General features: G+C 40.9%; 1 long non-coding RNA gene across 3 annotated transcripts in view; it reads right to left on the bottom strand.

Moving 5' to 3' along the window:
- The window catches only part of LOC146437592 (uncharacterized), a 72,131-nt gene that overhangs the window by 23,113 nt on the left and 27,513 nt on the right, over positions 1-21,505 (bottom strand). Inside the window, exons 1-3 of one of the 3 annotated variants that reach the window (XR_014852306.1) lie at positions 4,349-4,424; positions 3,237-3,324; positions 260-421 (exon numbers count right to left, since the gene is read on the bottom strand). The exons of the other annotated variants lie outside the window; for them this stretch is intronic. This is a non-coding gene — a long non-coding RNA (uncharacterized LOC146437592). Of the gene's footprint in view, positions 1-259; positions 422-3,236; positions 3,325-4,348; positions 4,425-21,505 lie in introns of those variants that run through there. 3 annotated transcript variants of the gene reach the window in all.

Here is a 21,505-nt window from a genome sequence, read left to right on the forward strand (position 1 = left end):
CCAGCTCTATTGCCTTTATTTCTAAATATTTTTGCTCAGCATGTTTTCAGCTTGCACCAGTCTTAAAGACAAAAAACATTTGCTGGAGATTTATCCACATCAAACAGGTCTCCATCATAATCCCCACTTTTCTGGGATGATATAGTAGGTGTGCCAAATATTTACCTATTTACAGTGCCTTCTTCCCCCACAGCAAACACACTGAGGATACTCACACCTTCCACAATCTCTACTCACACCTTCCCCAATCTCTACTCACACCTTCCACGATTTATCTCTTCCATCTTCCCCTTGTTCAGCTAAAATTGCTTCCATCTTTACTCTTAACACACCATCAGAAGAAAGGATTATAAATGAAACCCAAGTTGCACCATTTTCCAAAAGGGTGGTTTGGCACTGGACTGCACAGGTGGGAGAAGTGCTGCAGAAGAATAAACAAAAGAACTAATTCAAAATGAAAACCAGCTTGAGTTGAGTATAGATACACAAAATCACCAATACAAATCACTCAAAATGTTCAAATACCGGAAGATATAAAAGTGTTTAGGGTCTTTAGATTGAAATTACTGTTAAAAAACTTCAAAAGGTCAGAAAAACTCCCAGAAAGGTGAGAGGAGAAAAAGGAGAACTTCACTTCTATGGTCACTGCATTGGACTGAATTGGTAACTTTTCCCTGCTGCCAGGGAAATGAATTAGAAGTAGTCAATTCTTCACTGTAAGTTAGTGAAGAACTGCTCCACACCAATTTAATGAAATAGTTTCCAGTATTGCATTGAGATTTTTAAGCAGAGATGAAGATTTAAGAGAGAGTTCAATGGATTAGATGACCTCCTCCTTCAGCCCTGTTTTCTTCTTGTTGTGTAAATGCTTTGGAATCAATTATTTACAGGCATTGTGCTAGAGAGAGGATTTGTTTATTCTCAGATTTACCAGAATGAAATCCATTTTATATGAAACATTTGTGTTAAGAATTTGCTCTTTAACCTCAGCTTGAAGCAGAAAACTATTATTCTCTGCTCAGAATGCCTGAGTGATGTGCCAAGATGCTAATGTGAAATTGAGACAACAGTGCCAATGCAATTTTTCATTGTTGTGACTGGAGACCTTTAGCTGTGTTGACATCATCACACAAACACTGCTGTCTCTAAAACTGGAACATCTCCTTTCCAACTGAGCTCCCACTTCATAAAACATCATCCTTTGTCATTCTTTGGGGAGTTAAAGAAATACACTGGGTTTAATTTTGCCTATTTGCACGGTGTCTGTTTGCTTCCAGAGACCTTGGCTGCTGTGAGGGATCTGTGGGGATTCATCCCAAATAACACACAGCCCCATCCCTGGGCCTGACTGTCCCTCTGACATTCCAGCCCCAAGATGTAATTAATTTAAAAGGCCACAATACTTACGGATTAAGCAACACAGTACAGAAAAACTAATATATCAATAAGGCAGCTAATAAACACACAGCTCGTATTAATGTGAAACTGCCATTTAGTGCCCCACTACACACAATTATAAAGTCATTATGCATCACTCTTACACACCACAGAATCAACAAGTTCAAAGAGACCTCAGAGCTCATCTGCTCCAACCCTGCACCACCATCACCCCTAAACTAGAACCCCAACGCCACATGCAGATGCCTCAAACACCTCCAGAAATGGGACTCCACCACCTCCCCAGCTTCTTCCAACGCCTGACCACTCTTTCAGTGAATGTTCTTTTTCTAATATCTAATTTGAACCTCCCCTGGTGCAACTCAAGGTCATTTCCTCTCATTCTTTCCCTTGCTGTGCAGCAGAAAGGATCAACCCCACCTCTCTGTGAGCTCCTTTGAGGGAGGGGAAGAGACACACAACTGCTGGGGAGTTCAATGTTATTGCTCACTGGATGTTGTTCACAGCTGGGAGATCTCAACCATGCTTCCCTTGAGCCTTCAAGAACTGAGCACCAGAGGAGTGCCAAGGGCTGGTGATAAAACAGGAAGCCAGAACAAACCATCTGGTTGAGCTGTTTAATGAACTCGAGACTCAGGCCAAGCCTCAGTCCTTCCCCAGCTGCTGGAATGAAGGACTCTCCAAAAGCAGGAACCAGCCCTCGTTCTGTGCAGAGCACCAACACGGACATTGCACTCCCAGCAGGTTTTTCTTCTCTGCATTTCTCTGCCACACTTTGCTATCTCACCCCTCTCACTTGCACAGCAGGTTTTTAGGCACCTCCTGCACCAACCAAATTCTTCCTGCACTGCTGGAAAGCCTTGCAGCTAACGTCACACCAAAGTAAATCAGTTTTGAAAGGAGCAGCATCTTCTAACTAGACAGAAACTGAAGCATGTTCTTTGCCAAGAACATTATAGTTAAAGGATTATGTATTAAGTTGGCCAAAAACCCTAAGAATACTTCAAACTGTTTGTAACAGAGAAAAGTATTCCCAGCCTGTGCATTTTTTTATTTATTTCATAATTCTGCCAAAGCACACCCTGAGGAATTTCTCTCTTCTCTCCATTCTGGTCCAAGGCTATCACACAGTGAGGCCAGGCTCTCCCTGCAGAGTGTCTTTTCTCTCAGAAGAGAGCATGATTCATCTCAATTTGCTGCTTGTGCAATGCCTACTTATTTTCAGATTCCTTTTATTTAAAATTCACCTCCAATATCTGACCACTGCCATTCATTAGATATCAATTTGTCCACAAAGACAGAGAGAAAGAGCACAACAAATCTCTCCATCTCATATATATTTTGAAGCTATTGCCATCAGGAAAGAGCTGAACAGACACATCTCAAAGTTCTGGCCACATCAGATTCTGGCTGTGTGGGCATTACCAGCATTAAATGGTGGGAACAGCACTATCTTGATGCTTCTAATCTAAGGTTACAAATATAGATTGGTTTTATTCAGCTTTATATCTAAATATGGAGAAATTGATGAAGGGTTCACGATAGAGGATGGGATTTTGAGCACTGTCCCTCTAGATTTATTGCAGTGACTCTGACTCAGCTGTCATTTGTCACTAATCCAATTGACCAGAGCAATTTATCAATTACTGCTGTTATATCCATTTGGTCCCTGTTGTCCAAGGCAGATAGGTTTGACTTGCACATTTTTCTCCCCATCCTTTCATTCCAATTCTGCTTTTAATCTGTTTTAGATTTTTGTTGGATCTTTTCTCTAGGGCTCCAACCTCTAGCAATCACCCTTTCTCCCTCTCTTGTCCTTCAGCAGTCACACTTCTCACCTGTGGCTCTGTTCACTGGCAGGTTCAGGAGCCTCTCTGGAAAGCATTTTGCAGACAAGAGCAGTCATCACTCCAAATCAGCTGGAAGCTGCATGGATTCAGTTAGCACAATGGAGAAATCAAGTCAATGAACCTAGTGAAAGGCATGCTAACATTAAATCAAATTCTGCTCCATATTGCCCATATTGCCACAGCTTCTGCCTGGCTCAGGGCTGGCCTGGCAGACATTCCTGTCTGCCTGAAAAATGCAGGAGAACAGATTTATTGGCTGTTCACTATCTGCAACCATCTCCAGCAGCTACTGGGAACAGACTTGTCAAGACCGAAAAATTCAAAGACTGACAAAAAAAAGATTTCTTCAAGCAGTTCCTTAAAACACACATTTCTTCGTATCAGGGGTGTGTTCTCATTACCATTTCCATTTGTTTGAGGAGAACATTTTGGAGCTCTCTGGTCACACACAGTCTGAGCACCATGGGCTGCTCTGCCCAGTGGCTCTGATGTTTGCCTAATCGAGACAGGCATTTGTTCTCAGAGGCTCAACACTCATCTCCCAGAGCCCCAGGCAAAACAACCTGGTTTATGGTGTGCTCTGGGCCTCGGCAAGTTGTTTCCATTATGCTTTTGGACAAAGACCTTTGAGCAGCAGTATTGGAGGACGTGGGAAGGGAAAAAATATTCTCTTAAAAAAGAAAGTGTAATTTCCAGTTGCCATAACCATTTCAATGCCTGCGTAGTTTGGGGTTTTTTTTCTATACCAGTGAATACTTTTTTTGCAAGCTTAATTGGAGAGCTTGAGAGAAAGGAGAACGTGAATTAATAGTGGAAAAAATGTCCTCATCTCATCTGTGGGTTCAAGTCATTGAACTCTAAGGTGCATTTCTAACTTGCCCCAAAACATTAGAAATGTCCCATTTCCTTGCATTCTACCAGGGAAATAGGCTCTCAATTTGAACTATGAAATCTGATTAATAAATTAATCCCCACTATAGAGCAGTAAAAGCTTAAAAATATCTATTAAATTCAGGAGATACAAAAAACATAGTCCAGGTCTTTATTAAGGAGAAATGCAAGAGAGACAATACTGCAAGCAAGAATATATGCTTATTTACCTGGAAGGTTTTTGTTATCTTGACCCCTTTTCCCTCTCCAAATCATACCCAGCTTCAGAAGAGTCTCTTGAAGGAACCAGTGAAAAAAAAATCATCATTCTTTATGTGGTCAATAAAGCCACTGCAGAGAGCAGACACACAAATGGAAGTGAAATTCCCACAGAATGTCCCTTTCAACTGAAAGCAAGCTCAGAAAAATAACTCTGTGTGGGCAGGAAAATTGACTTTTTAAGGTCTTTACAGAAGGGGAAGTACAAAAAAAAATTGTGATGCCAGGGATGTTTTGTGTGTGAATATTTTCAGCATTTCTCATGCAAGTCCAAGGGACGTTATCCTCAGGAGCTGCATGCCAGGAGAGAAAAAGCAGCACAACACAGCAAACTGCAGCAGAGCTGCAGAGCAGAATTTGGCCAGTAACACCTGCAGGTACACCAGCAAAAAATAGCCACATCTCAGCCCAAGTGCCCACTGTGTGTTTGATGTTGAGCTCCCATTCCATCTGCCAGCCCTTCCAGTATGCAGTTCTGCACTCCCCAGGCCAGGTCAGAGCAGCCACGTGGATCTATTGTGATTTCCCACTTCCCAAGCACAAAGGCAGAGCTGTTTTATCCACCAACAAACAGCTCTACATCAGCTGCCCACAGCAAACCCTGAGGAAAGGTAAAATATAGCCATGTGGAGATGGTGGTGGGAAGGTCTTTGTCAACACATTTTTTCCCTCTCAACAAAACTCAGTGCCTGCCATACCCATCATAACACCAGCATGAAAATGAAAAGAACAAATCTTCACAGGAGGTTTTAGAACATCTTTTGCTCAGGCAGCAGCTCAAACACTTCCATGTCTCACAGTTTGAGAAGCTCGGTGCTGTGGGATGCACAGGTTGCAGTTGCACCAAACCTGCCAGCGCTGGAAAGGAAGCTAAAGGCTCTGGGCAAAGAGCTGCAGCACAGTAAGAGAGAGCTGGCAGCATTTTAGAAACTGCTTTTGTGCCAGAATGACAACGTCAGCCTGTGAGTCAGCTGCACAGCCTGTGCTCCCTGGCATGCTGCAAAAGCCACGAGCAGAGCTGGGTGGGACAGCAGTGGTGCTCCTGCTGCTGTGTGGACAGGGCAGGGACAAGGACTGCAGCACTCATGGTGTGTCCATCCCAGCTCACACAGCCCACTCAGTGCCACCGTGTCACTTGTCACTCGCAGAGCAGAGATGGAATGATGCCACCTGCCAGAGAAATCCAACAGGAAGGGACTCACAGCATCCCTGACACAACAGCACAGCCACTGGAGTGGGGAGAGCCATGGAGGAAGGGTAGCCAGAGAGCCACAGCACCAGAGATTCCCTCTGAACTCACAGAAAAAAATTCTTATAATCTATGGAACCTTCACTTGATAAACCTGCTATGCACACCTGCACTTTTATTGGAGTTTTATCTACTAAACACCTGCACCTTTATGACTATTTGTGCCTGAAGGCTATAGAGGAGCAGAGCCAAGGATAGCTTTGAAAAAATTAAAATATCATTAGACTAATTCAAGTTCATGTGATCACTAAGTAGAAATTAATTGATTCCACAATATAATATCAAGAGTTGACAAATCAAATCAAGTATTTGCAACAGGGGAGCTTTGAGCATCTGAATTTGACTTCAGGAAGTACCAAGTTCACAATGTCCATCCATACTCAAAGGTGTCCAAGTCAAAAAAAAAAAAAAAAAGACAAAATCTTGGAATTCTGCTTATCATTCTCCTCTTTTGAATGTATCTATTTGAGACAATTTACAGTTGGTTTATACAACTTGCAGTAATTCTCTACATATTAAGAGCAATATAAGCTTTAGAATCCTGGTACACATTAGCTTTTAAAAAAGTGTGAAAGTAGCACATCTTCCCATGAATATATATTTTTTTATTTATATAAACAAATGTTTCATGATATCCAACAACATCTGGTGTAAAACGTGCTTCATTATGATGGAGGAAAGTGTGTGTTTTCTTTATTAACCTGCCTAAAACTGTGCTGCCAAAAGGCTTCACTTGACCACAGATGCTGATCTGGCAAGGGGTTTAATCCCATCTCTTTTGGAACCACCAGAAAGCTGCATCTTTGACTTCCAACTTCCAGGCACTCCACACCTCTTAAATTAATTTCTCACTCCAACAATTCCTGATCCACATACTCCCAGTAGAAAATAAAGCAAAGTTTTTTAAGGATATTACTGGTGTAGTAGCACGCAGTTCTTTGGTTACCTCTCTGTCAGAGGTAAAGCAATTTGAATTATACTGAATTTAGCTGCTAAAGGAGACATCAGTAACAGATGGTGATTTCTAAAGGTGAGAGTTTAAATTCCTAAATCATTCATCACGGGTAAGCTGTAAAAAACAAAAAAAAATTGAGAACTACAGCATGTTTCAGTAAAACCTTAGCACCAAGTCAGTAGACAAAAGTTTGCATGAATGCTGCTCAGTGATGCACTCACTCATTCCCATCAGGTGGGCAGGGACTGGAAAATCAATCCCTGCTTGTTACATAGCTATTTGATGAGTCGCTCAATACCCTGAACGTGGAGCAGATTGCATTGCTTGATGTTGTAAAGATATTTCTTCTCCCCTTTATGTCATATGGCATTATTGACTCAGTTCACCACGTTCCCACAGAAGCACTGAAGAAGTGTTCCCATCCACCTGTGCAGGTTGAGCTCCAGCCTGCAGTTATAGATCCCTAAAAGACACAAATCGATGCTTCTGTCATGACAATGAGCAGGTGAGTGAGAGGTAAACAACCTCTTTGTTGGCTTTAACAAGATTTAATGGCACAGACTTAACTCTGATGTCTCATTGTAAGGAGCTTGAGAGAAGAACTATTTTTGCTGCTGTTGTTCTTATATCTAATAATTTGAAATAACGAAACTCCAGATTCCACATCTCTGAATGATTTGGTCACCTGTAAGAAAGTCCCCACAGTTGCAAGAGTTGCTGCTCCTCATTCCAAAGGCAGTGACCCTGCAGGGGACACAGTGACCCTGCAGGGGACACAGTGAGCTCAGCCAGGACAGCACAGAGCACCCCAGGGCAGCAGAACACTGTGCTGCCATCCCTGCACAGGACAATTCCCTCTCCCAGCCACTGCTCACTGCCCTGCTCCCCAGGCTGAGCTCATCATTTCCCAGGCAGATGGCTGCTGGTAGATAGATAGATAGATAGATAGATAGATAGATAGATAGATAGATAGATAGATAAATTATTGCCAGCAGAAGGCAGGAGGTTTGGCATCACTGCCATGGTGAAAAACTGGATCCTCAGGAAACAACATTATATATAACTTTACACTGCATCTAAAAAAAAAATTAAAAAAACCCCTCAAACTTTTTTAGGTTTGCTTTACAAAGCAGGCTAACAGTTTCCTTTCTTGTGCCTGAAGCTTTGCAATCACTCTGTTTCTGAACTGTATTTTTTCATTAGTCTTATGCTTCCAAATATAATCTATTATTTGGCAGCAAAGGCAGCAAAACATTTGTTCCCTCTCAGTACAGCTGCAACCAATTGGATTTTAAAAAATGGTATTGGCTATCCAGCAGTCCTCTATCTTGTTGATTTTTCCATGGAAACAGTGTTATATTTTGCTTTGGGGGGGTGGCTGGTGCTGGGAAAGGGATGAAGAAATGCATTTCCAGTGTTCTCTGCTTTTCCAGTTCTCATCCCTCCACACACCAGCTGAAGGGATTGGATCAGACTCCCCAGCTCCACACTGGGAACTTCAAACTTTTTCGAAGCATATTTGTATAAAACAATGTTTTGTCTTTTCATTCTCAGGCATGCAAGCACAAAGTCTAAACCATGTCATTACACCAAAAGAGGACACTTGGATACCTTGGAATTTCCCAACCTGATGCCTGCAGCCTTAAAACTGTAACTCCTGAAGACACTGAAACAACTGCAGTGGCAAATTCATGGTTTATTTCAAATTAAGGTTTTATTATCAGGTATTACTGTGTAAAAATAAAAATAATCTAAAAATATAGAAGTGTTAGGTAGCAGATGAGGGAAGAAGCCCTCATGTGACCCCCCAGGCTGAGACACTTGCAGGGCTGAGGGCAGGGGAAGTGGGAAGGCAATTCCTCCCTTTCAGAATTGCAGTTCAGCTCTGCAAAACACCAGGAAAATAACACAAAACACCAGGAAAATAACACAAAACACCAGGAAAATAACACAAAACACAAGTGCAGAGAGAATCAACCACAAGCTCATCGATTGAGCAAGTGTTTCAGAGCAGGAGGACTCATTTATCACATCCACAAGTTGACTTCTGGTTGAAGGGTGAATTAGGAAGGGAAAAAGGAAAACCCACACAGAACCAGACGGACCCTGAGTGGCAATGCAATCACTGCTTGGTGACAAGAGTTAATCCCACGAGTGTGGAACAAATCAGGAATGATGTTGTTGGTCTTTGGCCTCTCATGAAAGGATTGACTTCATAAACTCACTGGCTTTCTCAGAATTTTATGAAGTTTCCTAGACACAAGCACAATGTATCAGAATGAGTTCCCTGATTTATGTAGGATGTGGGAGAGAAAATATAATGCTAAATAAAGCTGTAATCTGCTTGAAATCCAGCTCAGTTACTGTCGTTGTTTCTTGTTTGACTTCATCAATATTTCAGCTTCTCAACTTTGACAAACATTTCATATTGTAGTTTCTGGTAATTGTTCTGCTTATCTATAATAAATTTTCCTATATATTAAGTTTAATGAGCTATCCAAGGTACTCCCACCAGCTCAAAAACACTATCACAAGCAGGATTTGACAATATCATTATTTATCAGGCAGTGGGATAAGGAATTAAAAATGCATGTGGATGAAATACGTGTTATCATTTCGAGGATTCAAAGACAAAAGGAAGTTAAAATAAATAATTAGAACAATGCAAAAGAACAGACACAGATCAGAGAAAATACTCTCAGGGCATCGATGAGTAATTTATCAAAATCACACATAATAAATGAAACTCAAGGCATAAGAGTGCCAAAGCAGTCTCTCTCTTAAATTCATAACCAGTACAGTTCTGCAAAGCATCCATTCAAAATTAAAAAAAAAAAAAAAGCTTTGAAATAAGGAGACAAATTCCCCTGGGCTTCCCTCCTCATCTGCTGCCCCACAAAGTCAAGGTAAGATTTTGCTGCCTTCATCTCCTCTTAGCACTGCAAGTCAACAGAGATTTTGTTTTCTTGTGAAAGGAGACAGATTTTCTAAATTTCAACCAGTTGGGCCAGGACAAGCAGGCTGAAGGCATCAGTTTGGCATTAATGCAGCTAAAATTTAGCTTTGCTTGACAAAATTGTCTATCAGTCATTCCTGAGTGACTTTTCAATCAAGGCAACTGAAGGAGAACTAAAAGAAAAAAAAAAAATCAGCAAAATCAACTCAGCACAGCAGATATAGTTATTTTGGAGGCTGAGCCTGTAAAAAGAACCCTCCAACAACATCTTTACAGTCACAATTAAAATTCTGTTAGAACAGTTCAAGGATCAGATTAACCACTGTTAATTCATACATTTTTCTAGATTGTTGCATGAAAGTTCACCTAAGTGTTATTGAACTTGAGTTAAAATAGCAGCAGTTTAATAATTTACCTTATTTCAGTAGGGAAAAAAAATCATTTTTGATAAAGCAGCAACTTACAGAAATTTAAGCTCCTGGTGGCTGCAAGCAATCACATGAATATATTCAAGCACATGATCAGTCTTCATTGTATAACAAGCTCCACAGAGATTGTTATTAGTCACAGATAATAATTCCCAGTGTTACAGAAAATCTGTGCTCAAAATAGTACCTCCCAAGGAAAAATCTCATTGCAAAGGCAATAAGGCTTGGTATGACAATCCTCAAGTTGGGGAATTGGGAAGAAAAATTGAGAGCTTGCACAAAATCATCTGTCATTTAAGGAAAATCAGCAAAGCAATCAGATCTTCTAAATTATGCTGCAGATAACATACTACAGTAGGGAGAAAATACCTCTTGTGAGCTACAGAAAAATGAGTATGTTTACCTTTTTAAGTTAATTCAATTATAAAACTATAGGTTTAAGCTCACTCAGAGCATTAATGGGCTCCAGCTTTTGGCTCTATGAAGTGAGAATTTGATTTTATGGCTTAAATGAAAGAAAAATTTTACAGGATGTATTGGATAGACTCAGAAGGAAAATCAACATGCTAGATAGCAAATTCATCACTTCCTAGCAACAGGAACAACTTCAAGTGTGTAATCTTAGCTCCACCATGCTCTTATCAGTATGTTTTAATGTGTGAAATCTCATTAACAGAGAACAACAACAAGCTTCCCAGGAAGGAAGAGGCACATTTAACATTTGCTAGAGAGGATTATAAAGGATACAAACAAGATCGTTCCACTGCTGGTAATTTGAACTTGCCTAACTGAAGCAAACACACCAAAATGTTTGCTGGAGCTGCCATCTGTGGACAGCTGTTCCTCTGTCAGAGAATGCAGAGTGGCATCTTCACTCTGCTTCCAAGGCAGGTCAACAGCAGTGCTGAGACTTTCCACACTGAGCAGAACGAGGAAAACAAATACAAGAATGAAGAAAGAGAAATGTGTTTATTCATAGGTTTTGTTCCTTTAAATCCAAGGAAATTATCTAGATATGTAATAAGGACATGAACCAAAGGAAAATATGCTCTCAGCAGAAAGGCTTAAATCTCTGCTATTAAAATAGCATTAAGCTGCATCTGCAGGCAGCTCACTTTCAGAGATCTCCACATGAGCCATTCAGAAACATTCTTGCAGCAGGAAAGCAAGGAACCACACACCAAGCTCAGCATTCCCAAAACACCTGGTAAGCTCTTGGGGCTGGTTCACTGGGGTGATTTCTGAAATGGATCCTGTGCGAGGACTGCCCTGCAGGGCTCAATTAACAGGAATTGGCTAAACGAGATCACCTCATTAGACACAGTGCCCAAACTTTCATCAAAACAAATACACCTGGAGCAAGTGGTGCTTTTACCTGAACTGTGCTGCCAGCAGGTGCTGCATTTAAAAACCCCAACAGGCTGCCATGCAGAGCTTTATGCTGCTGCCAGACTCCAACCAGTGCAACTGGAACAACTGCATTTCTCATTTGTGACTCTAGCCATGGGAAAAGGTGTCCAACACACCAAAGGTACCAATGGATTTGCTACATTAGTGCATCCACACTCCCATTTAGGTCACAGAAGGGAGAACTCAACCTCCTGACCATTCCCACCCGTGGACAAATTTAAATCATTGGAAGTATTTAAGTACTTTAATCTGGATTGCTTTTGGATTAAATTAAGCCAGAGGGTGTGCTCAGCTAACACACCTGATGCATCCTGACTGCTATCACATTTTCAAACCTACAGGACCTAGAACTAGTTTTAAGCCATAGAACTAGTTTTAAGCATTGCCTTCTCACCCCAAAAGGAGACATCATCTGCAGTGTCCTACTGCATAGCTGTGCCTCCTTCCCCACAATCGCTGCTAATGGTCACAGCCACACTTGGACTGTCTCCTGGAACACTGAATTTCCTTGTGGAGAACCTTAGCACAACCTCTGCAAAAAAAGCCCCACCAGCCTGTTTGAGCTCAGCATTTTGCCATCTGGCTGCACCTCAGCAGTGTATCGACAATGGACAATAACAGAGTTAAAACTGATGACAATGCTTGTGATTAATCTGCTTCTTGCACTACTCTTGTGCTGCTCAGAGAAGTTATTGCTGTATTGTTCTACCCTTACTGCATAAAAATGGCACTTGGGTGGAGGCTCAGCCCAAGAAGAGGAGCTGGTTTGCACTCAGTTAATTAGTTTTTGTGCTAATTCACACTTCCTTTACAACTGCACCTTCTCGCACTTAACTGGCTCAAATAGGAAAACTGCCTTCTTGGAATTACAAACACCAACTTCTCCTGGTGTTTTCAGGAAAGGATTACATTATTTTCTTGACTTTAATTAGGTTAAATAAACAGAGTAAGTTTCTTCTCTGTTGTAACGCAAACAATTCAACATTGAAATTTTAACCCTATTTAAAATTAATCCTCTTTCCCCATCTGAGACTGAGGAAAGAGCTGTAAGCCCCAAATGATTTGCTTGTCAAGCTGAAGCACGAATCCTGATAATTAACAGTTATCAACTGACCCTGTCACCAAAATAGGCCAATAATTAAGCAACTCTTATATTGCCACAAGAATAAATGTACATTCTTAAAGGGTTTTGCAATATACCTTCAATTTGGAAGCATTTTTATTAGTTCAGGTGAACTTCAGCTACAGAGATCTTGACACTTTTCTAGACCTTTACTTTTTACTGTTACTTCCTTAGCAAAACATGACTTCTTGCCACTTAAAAAAAAAAAAAAAAAAAGTTAGCTAGGTTTTACCAGTAATGCAGAATTATTAATTCCTTTGGATTCAATGTATTTGTTATGAGTTTCATCAAATGAACTTTTCTGCGATTCATCACGAGGATTTTTATTATGTTTACAGTTACTGAAATAGTTCCATTTATTACTCGTGCTTGCTGTTGAAAGGCTTATATTTCAATTTAACAGATCTATCCGTTCTCAAGTTTGTAACACACATATCAGAACATAATTTTAAGATTCATATTTTTGTACTTATTGGTTTTGCGTAGGACTTTACAGCTTAAAAACAGTGTGGTGTTTGAATCATGGATTGCATATTCAGAATGCACTTAGAAAATATAAAAATAAAACAAAATAAATGGGACTATAACACTTCTTTTATTAGGAATAAGATACCTCTTTTACCCCAACCTCATTAATTATCTTAGGTAATATTACTTTAATCATTGCCAAAAGATCACACATGAACATTTCTCTGTCAGTCCAGGTGAACAGACTTTTAAAGAAGGATTTAATGCAGTTTTCTTGGCATCAAAACTCGGAGGGAAACTGGAGTATAACTGGAATTGTGAGTGCAGTAATCTACAAACATTATTATCATTTATAGAGCTGGAACTCCTGAGTCCCACTTTGCCACTATTCCTACCTGACAAGCTGATTGTCTCTCTGCCTGTGGGTTCCTCTTGTCCCTCAGCCTGTCCCTGCTGCCCTACCTGCAGGAAAGCACAAAAGTGCAAAGTGTCACAGCCCTGCAGCTCTGAACACAAATCAGCATGGGCTGGGCTGGGAAAGACCTTAAAAATCATCATTTTCCATCCCCACCATGGACAGGGACATTTCTACTAGATCAGGTTGTTCAAAGTCCCACCCAGCCTGGTCCTGGGCACTGCCAGGGATGGAGAATCCATGACACCTCTGGGCACTCTGTGCCAGGACAGGAACTGTCCTCATCTCTCACCTAAGCCTGCCCTCCTTCACCTCAAGGCCAGTCCTGCTACTGTCACTCTGTGCACTTGTCCCCAGTCCCTCTCCAGCTCCCTTGGGTCTCCTTCAGGCTCCAAGGTCTCCCCAGACCTTCTCCTCTCCAGGCTGAACACCCCAACTCTCTCAGTTGGTTGATAAACCTCAAGCACTGTGCACACAACTGTACATTTTTTTTCTTTTAATTATATCCATGGGCATTTACTTTTTTTTTATTTCCTTGTGACAAAGACCCACCTATGGCATTTTACACAGACATTATCTCCACACCAACTGTCCCTGTCCCAAACCCCACCAGACAGGATTAGACAGAATTACAAGAAGCATATCCTACTTGAAAACCATTCCATCCCACGAGTGCCACCCACGTGTGCTGCTGGCTCCTTCTGAGTGCTGCCAGCACTGTTGTCACCGCCAGTGACGCTCTGCTGTTCCCCCAGAGCAGTCCTGCAGCACTTCGTGTCATTTCCATGATAACTTAACAGCCCCATTAGGGTAGGAGAAGAAAATGCTTGAAGTTTCATTTTCGCCGAAGAAAACTTGCACGGGGTGAGGAGGAAAAAAATAAAAGAGACTTGTCATCTGAGTGTGTATTAATGACCGTTTATGGATAATTTTGATTTCCCTTGATTTCTTGAGTAAATAATAGCAAGCGCTGAAAAATACCTACAAGCAAATGACAGAAACGATGAGTTTCTGCGAAGGAGGAAGAAGTGGCAATATGTCAGAGGAATGAACGTGGTTTAGAGCTCCTGAAGGTAAATTTCAGGGGAAAAAAAAAAAAAAGTCTGCTTCCAGGGGCAATCTGTGTACCCTGACAAAAATACTTTTATATTTCAACAGTCCAATACTTTATTACCCTTGCCATTAGTACTTTTTTAAAGCATTTCCTCAAACATTGTATTCAAGCTGAACCATCTTCCTATAATGTGTAACATTACCTGCCTGATTCTAATTTACAATTTTATATCATTCTACCTTTACAACTGCACTGCTTAAATGCAAATAGAAGCTAATGGCTTTCATTTTATGCAGCTTTTGAAAGCAACATCCAATCTCAGCCAATACAGAATTTCTATATTGCAGTTTTATTTCACTTTCCACTATATGGAGCATTGCTTAGTATTTTTCAAGGTAGTTTAATATCTTGCCTCTGTAGGCTCCTGTTTTGTGGTTGTGGAAGAATTACAACAAAACCCAAGAAATGTGTAGGCTCTGGAAATTATTTAAGCTTTGCATTTCTGACTTACTGTCTCCTTGCACCAATCTTAAATTCTTTTCCTAATGGAGAGAAACAGAGAAACCATTTCCTCTCTTTTGCTGCTTTTCTCTCCATAAAATGAGTATTTTTATTCATGTGCTTCAGCTCTCCCCTACACCTAAATGAAATTCAATGAAGTCAATAATATTCATTATTCACACATTATTTTTGTAGTACTTGTAGTATCAGCTCTTTTCTGATCTATATCTGTTGAGTTTTTTGAGATATCAGATGGATTTCCAAGCTTGAATTCTCTTCTCACATTGGGAAACACCTTCCAATGCTAAGGATAATCCATTCCTACAGCACCTAAAAACACTGAAATTTTCATCAGTGTCTGCTTAGCCCCGAAAAGGAAAGGCTGACATTTTGGGGACTGTTCACTGAAATTCACTTTTGGATGTGTTTAATTGACTTTAGGGATAGTAGTGCAAAATTTAGACCCAAACCTACTATAATCAATACCAGAAATGTTTTTTAGAGGAATAGCAAAATGTAAGACACAGAAAAAAAAAAAATTATGGTGTGAATATGTCATCTCCTTTTAAGCATAAAAACACAAACAAAAATTAACTTTCAATCCAAGTACAACTGGCTGTCCAGTGATGAATCCTTTATCATTAAGTAAAACACGATTTCCTGAGTAAAGAGCATCAACAATGTGCAGGGAATGGTTTAATTATGATATCTTGCTTGTCATATAGACTCTCAAATCCCATTATTTATAACAAACACCATTTGTGACAGTTCTCACTTTACTAACTGCTTTCCAACTCCAGTGCATTATTTCCACCTAAACCACTCAGTGCCACTAATCAGGACCAAAGGCACCAATGGAATTTACAGTAAGAACGTTTAGGTAAAAATGCTCTTAAAATAGAGTGAAAGCAATTTCCCAAGCTTACTGCAACAGTCATTAAAAGCCAAAGCTGTATGTATGAGGAATTATTTGAAAAGATTCTTTTTGGTAAATGCATTTTTGAAGAGTATATGCTTTATCATTTGTTAAAAAATCTGGAAAGGGAAGTAAGATTGTAGCTTATTTATGGGCTACATTCACTGATTTTTATTTTTTACTTTAACTGTATGAGTAATTCTTTGGCAATACGCCTTCAAAGTTAAAAGGATGAACATTAAATTATGCGCAGAACATTTTAGCAGAGACTGCTCATGCTGCACACAGGAATAAGAATCCACATTTAGAATTTTATTTGGTCTCAGGATTTTAAATTGTGGCAGATAACAATCTATTAGCTCCCGAATTTGTAGGTGCTCTGCTGGTAAGTGTTTCATTTAATGTCTCTTCCACAGACTCTCCCACCCCGTGCTCTGATTTCCATTTAACAGTTTAAAGGAAATTAAGCTCTACAGGTTCTTGTCAGGTGATTTTAAATTCTAGACAGAACCAGCTTCCCTATCAAACATGTGGTCGTTTATTTTAAGTCCATAGAGAAAAAACAAGCCTCTGTAGTTTTCAATTGCTGCCCTCATTCTATCACTGAACCACAAATCCACTTCAGGGCTTCGGCTGAACAGGAGTAGTGATAATTAAACAGGAAGAAACAGAACCATTCCACCTGAGCAAAAAAGATACAGCATTCCAAGTGCTCCAGGGATCTTAAAACAGCCCTGGCTGTAGGAGTGCTGGGTGACTGCAGCTTTTCTGAGGCTGAGTTGGCCAAATGAAAAGCAGACCTCTTGCTCAGCCTAGAAAATTTTGCTCTAGGTCTGCATCCCAACAGAAATACCAGAGACTGGGGAAAATACCTGGGATGGTCTCTCATTAAAATGGAACAAAAACTAATTATGCAACAAGGAAAAGATTTTCCATTTTAAATCTTTGCAGTACTGGCTGAGGAAAACATACTGTCGTTTGAAGAGTTGCTGAAAAAAAGTGGAAAAATACAGTTCTACATATCTAATGGCATGTCACTGAACAGCAAACACTGTTTAAAGTGACCAGATATTAGTGATCTTAAAGTAAAATTCTTTTATTCCTACTCTGTCAGGGATCATTATAATAATGTACTAATGAGACATCTGCAAACTTCCTGAAACTTCTCCTTTTCTAGAGATCCTTCTGAGCCCATTAACTCCGAGGAACACAAAAGGAATTTTCAGGGAGATAACAGAATCACAAGGCTTCCCAGTTCCATAAAACTCCTTGTAGAGTCTCACCATCCCTACAAGTGACAGGAGGCCATCATGAAATGAGGATATTTCACATTTCTGATGCACACAGAACCCTTTGCTGGGCTCCCTTTATTTGCTTACACCATCTGGAGCACTAATTGGCACCTGTCTTGGCAGATCCAAATGAACAAAAGTAATGGAGAATGAACAGCATTTCTGTCATTTTGGAGGCAGAACATTTAAGCCTTTACAACCCGTCCTGAAAACTCTTTTACAGGCTCCAGTTTGAAGAACAAACCAGAAAAATCTAACATTGATGAATAATACAACTTCATCTTATTAGTTCTTGCCTAAACTGAGAGTCACAGAGAACAAGTTGTACTTTGTGGGGGATTTTTCCTTGACTTTTATTAGAGAAGTTATTTGGAAGATGAATTGGAATTCACCAAGCTGTCCTTGTGCCTGCAGAGCAAGGCTGGGGTTGGATAAGAGCAGGAGAGGTCTATGTTTATGCATAGAGAAAATGCTGCCAGGTTTGTGCTCCAGGAGGAAACAGGAGGAAGTTCACAGCAGCCCAGAAACACAAACTCCATCAGGGCCTTGGCAAGAGGTGAGGAGATGAGGAGAAAACTAGAGTGTCTTGAAAGCAAATGAAACGCAAAATAAATAATGTCCTTACTGGCAGCTCTTTGTAAGGTGATTTCAGGAGAACACCATAAGCCCTTTGCATCACCAGAATTCACAAGGAAGATTCACAATATTCCCAAGCTGACAAATTTAAGTTGTTCTGTTCTAACAGCTGGCACAGGGAAGAGAATTTGCAGTCCCCTGCTCTCCTCTTTTGCCATACAGCAGTGTAAAAAAAATTTTACTTGTCACAAAATTCTAGTTTTCACAGAAAAAAACACCAAAACACCAAAAAACATCATAACCACAGAAATCAAATCAAAGACAGACTAAATATTCAGTTATACATTTAACAGTATAAGCACCATTCTTCCTAAATTTAAATTCCTTTTTCTGGTGAACACCTTGCCTTTTAGCTACAGGACATGATCTGTGACAGCATTAGAGTATTTTCATTTAAGAGAAGGAATCTGAGAGACTGAATCCAAAAATAATGTGGATCTCTCCATTCAGGTCAACTGTGAGGAAATATTTGTTTCACCTTAGCCAATATATACTGTGGAAGCAGAGAGGGGGAAACAAGAATGAAATAAAGAAAAAAAAAACCAGCAGGAGATACAAGAGGCAAGATTACATTTCCACCTGCATGGGGGTTTGCAGCTAACCCAGCCAGCCCTAAACTGTTCCACTTTGTCTGCATTTCCAAGAGGTTCACACTGTGCAGAATAACAGCTCCCGCCTTCTCCAACACCCACTGAAGTTTGAAAATGAAAGAGAATGAATTTTTAAGAACTTGCAATTCTGATGAATCACACTGTGCATCTACCTACTGGAAAGGAGCAAGTTACTTTCTCATTGTTGTGGTTTCACCAGGCAGGGAGCTGAACACCACCCAGCCTCACTCCCTCAGCCCTCCCCAGCGAGATGGGGGAGAGAGGAGTGGGGAAAAGGCAAAAGTTGTGCGTTGAGATAAAGACAATTTAGTAGGAACAGAAGGGAAATTAATAATGATAAAATAACTAGAATGTAGAAAACAAGTGGTGCACACTGCAGTTGCTCACCACAGGGTGATGCCCAGTCAGTTCCTCCAGCCAGTTTTCCCCTCAGTTTATGCACATGGCGTGATGCCTGCAGTACAGAATATCAGAACATCCCATGGCCAGTTTGGGTCAAACATCCCAGCTGTGTCTCTTGCCTGCCTCTTGTGCACCTTTCCTTTTTCCCTTACTAAACAAGCTGACTGCCAGTGTTTCCTCTTGTGCCCAGGGTGACTGATCCTGACCCAGGCTGGTTCTGCAGTCCAGCTGCAGTGCCAGGATGGAGAAACCACCATGCCTGCTATGATTTTGGCAGATCCAGGGGCATTCTCCTCCCTTTGATCACCCAACAGTTTTGAACAGGGCTCAATAGCCATGGCCCCAGCAATTTGCAGGGATTTCTGTCTCTCTGCAGTTGGCAGAGCAGCAGCACATTTTTCCAAAATATTTTACTAGCTTTGCAGGATTCTTCACTTGCTCAGGGGTGAAATTCCAAAATGCTGTCCTAGGCCCTTGCTCTTGCTATATCCCACACCCTGTCACTCCTAACCATCCAGCCTTGGGGTGGCATCCTTAAAGAGTGGCTTAACCCTGAGCAGGACAGGAAACACAGTCAGGAACAGCGACAGGACCGGGCTGGCTTGAATTCTGCGGGGATATTGAACGTCCAAGGAGCTGCTGGAATCAGGCTGGGAGAGGAGGATGGAGAAGGAGGATGGAGAAGGAGGGAGGAGAAGGAAAAGGAGGATGGAGTAGGAGGATGGAGAAGGAGGATGGAGAAGGAGAAGGAGGATGGAGAAGGAGGATGGAGAAGGAGGATGGAGAAGGAGCGGCAGGCAGAGGCGGCGCAGGCACCGAGCGATGCCGACAGATGGCTCCCGAGGCACGGCCACGGATCGGACTAGAGCAGAAGCAGAACAGCTAAATGCTAACCCAGCGCAGCTCCAGCACCGCCTGAACAGAGCAAAAAGCACAGCAAAATGATAATCTCCACCACAGCTCCATCACTGCCCAAACCGGGTCCAAAGCACAGCAAAATCATAACCCTGGCCAGCTCCATCACCTCCCAAAGTGGGCCCAAAACAGAGCTAAATGATAACTCGGGTCAGAACAGAGCTAAATGATAACCCAGGTCAGATCAGAGCTAAATGATAACCCAGGTCAGATCAGAGCTAAATGGTAACTCGGGTCAGAACAGAGCTAAATCATAACCCAGGTCAGATCAGAGCTAAATGGTAACTCGGGTCAGAACAGAGCTAAATGATAACCCAGGTCAGATCAGAGCTAAATCATAACCCCAGCCCAGCTCCAGCACAGCCTAAACTGGCCCAAAGCACAGCTAAACCATCAGCTCAGGCTCAGCAGCTGTTTCTGCATGCTGGATGCTGAAACAATTCTTCCAAACTCTCTCAGAGCAGTGAGGTTGTGCATTGCTGCCATTCCCTGGGACCTCAGTGTGCATCTCTCTCAAGTGATCTCAGTCCTCCTTTTACATGTCACAAATATCTGCTCTAGAGCTTAGGACAATGTTTACTCCTCAAGGGGGCAGAAGTTTGATTGAGGTTTCCATTCAAGTGATTTCACAATTCAAATGATAAAGACGTGTTCAATTCCTAACGCTTTCATTGCTCAAGGGAACACATATTGTTAAACAAAGAAACTAATTCCAATATATTTTGTCACAGAGTGAGCAATTAACAAAATGAGTCATCAACATTGTTTGAATTATGGGACTTGTAACATCAGCTGTCTAAACTCAGATAAGTATCGCTGCTAATGAATCAACATTTATTGTTTCCACTTATAGCCAAAAAAGATATTATTTGAGGAGAATTTTTAGCCCCAGCACAGCCCACATCATACATGATATTATCAAAAAAACAGCTAGATAACAGGAAATTTCAACATAATACTCACCCTAATTTTTTTTCCATTCTAATTTGTCCCATTCCATTGCTCCCCCAGAAATAAATAAAAAATATTCCACTTCCTACAACAGAGGGACCCAATCCCATTACATAACTTGGGAAAAAATGTAGCCATAGATAAGTGCAGAAGGTAAGAATTCAGTAGAATTTCACAGTTCTCTGCTTTTCAGTAATCAGTATTTTCAGGATTACCTCATATTTAAACACTTGCTTGTTTGATGCTCCTGATATTCTCTGGTAGTCAAAGACAGCAGGAGCTCCACTATTGTAGGAGAAGTTTCTGCAGGAAGGGATTTATCCAAATAACTGCATAACTGAAGGTGCATCCAAAAGTTCTCATGCTGAGAAGTTACAAAAGTGGAAGCAGAACCACTGCAACTCCAGCTTGCTAAAGATGAACTCACATTTCCAAATATGAGGTTTAGCACTACAGATCAACAGAATGTATTAAAAATAAGCACAGATACCCTCTCACATTAGAAGAATGTGGAAGACTGAAAAAGAATTAGTAGAAAAATGTACAATATCATTAGGTTGAAACAAAAAAAATCTACATTTGTTGCCTTTTAGAAACCCAACAACCAAATTATCCCACCATACATTCCAGAGGATATTGTTCCATCATACTGAAACACATTTTGAAATGGTTCTTTATTGGGATATTTTTGCAGTCAGTTCATCTGATGCCCTAATAACTTGAATAAGGAGCATAGCTTATTGCTGAGCATTTCTAATTTTTACAGGAAAGCAAGAGGCTGCAAAATCCACCAGACACATTCAGATGACCAAAAAATCACCTACAA

This window comes from Lichenostomus cassidix, chromosome 4A (genome assembly GCF_008360975.1).
Source record: "Lichenostomus cassidix isolate B80296 chromosome 4A, HeHo_3.0, whole genome shotgun sequence".
NCBI classification, from domain to species: domain Eukaryota; kingdom Metazoa; phylum Chordata; class Aves; order Passeriformes; family Meliphagidae; genus Lichenostomus; species Lichenostomus cassidix.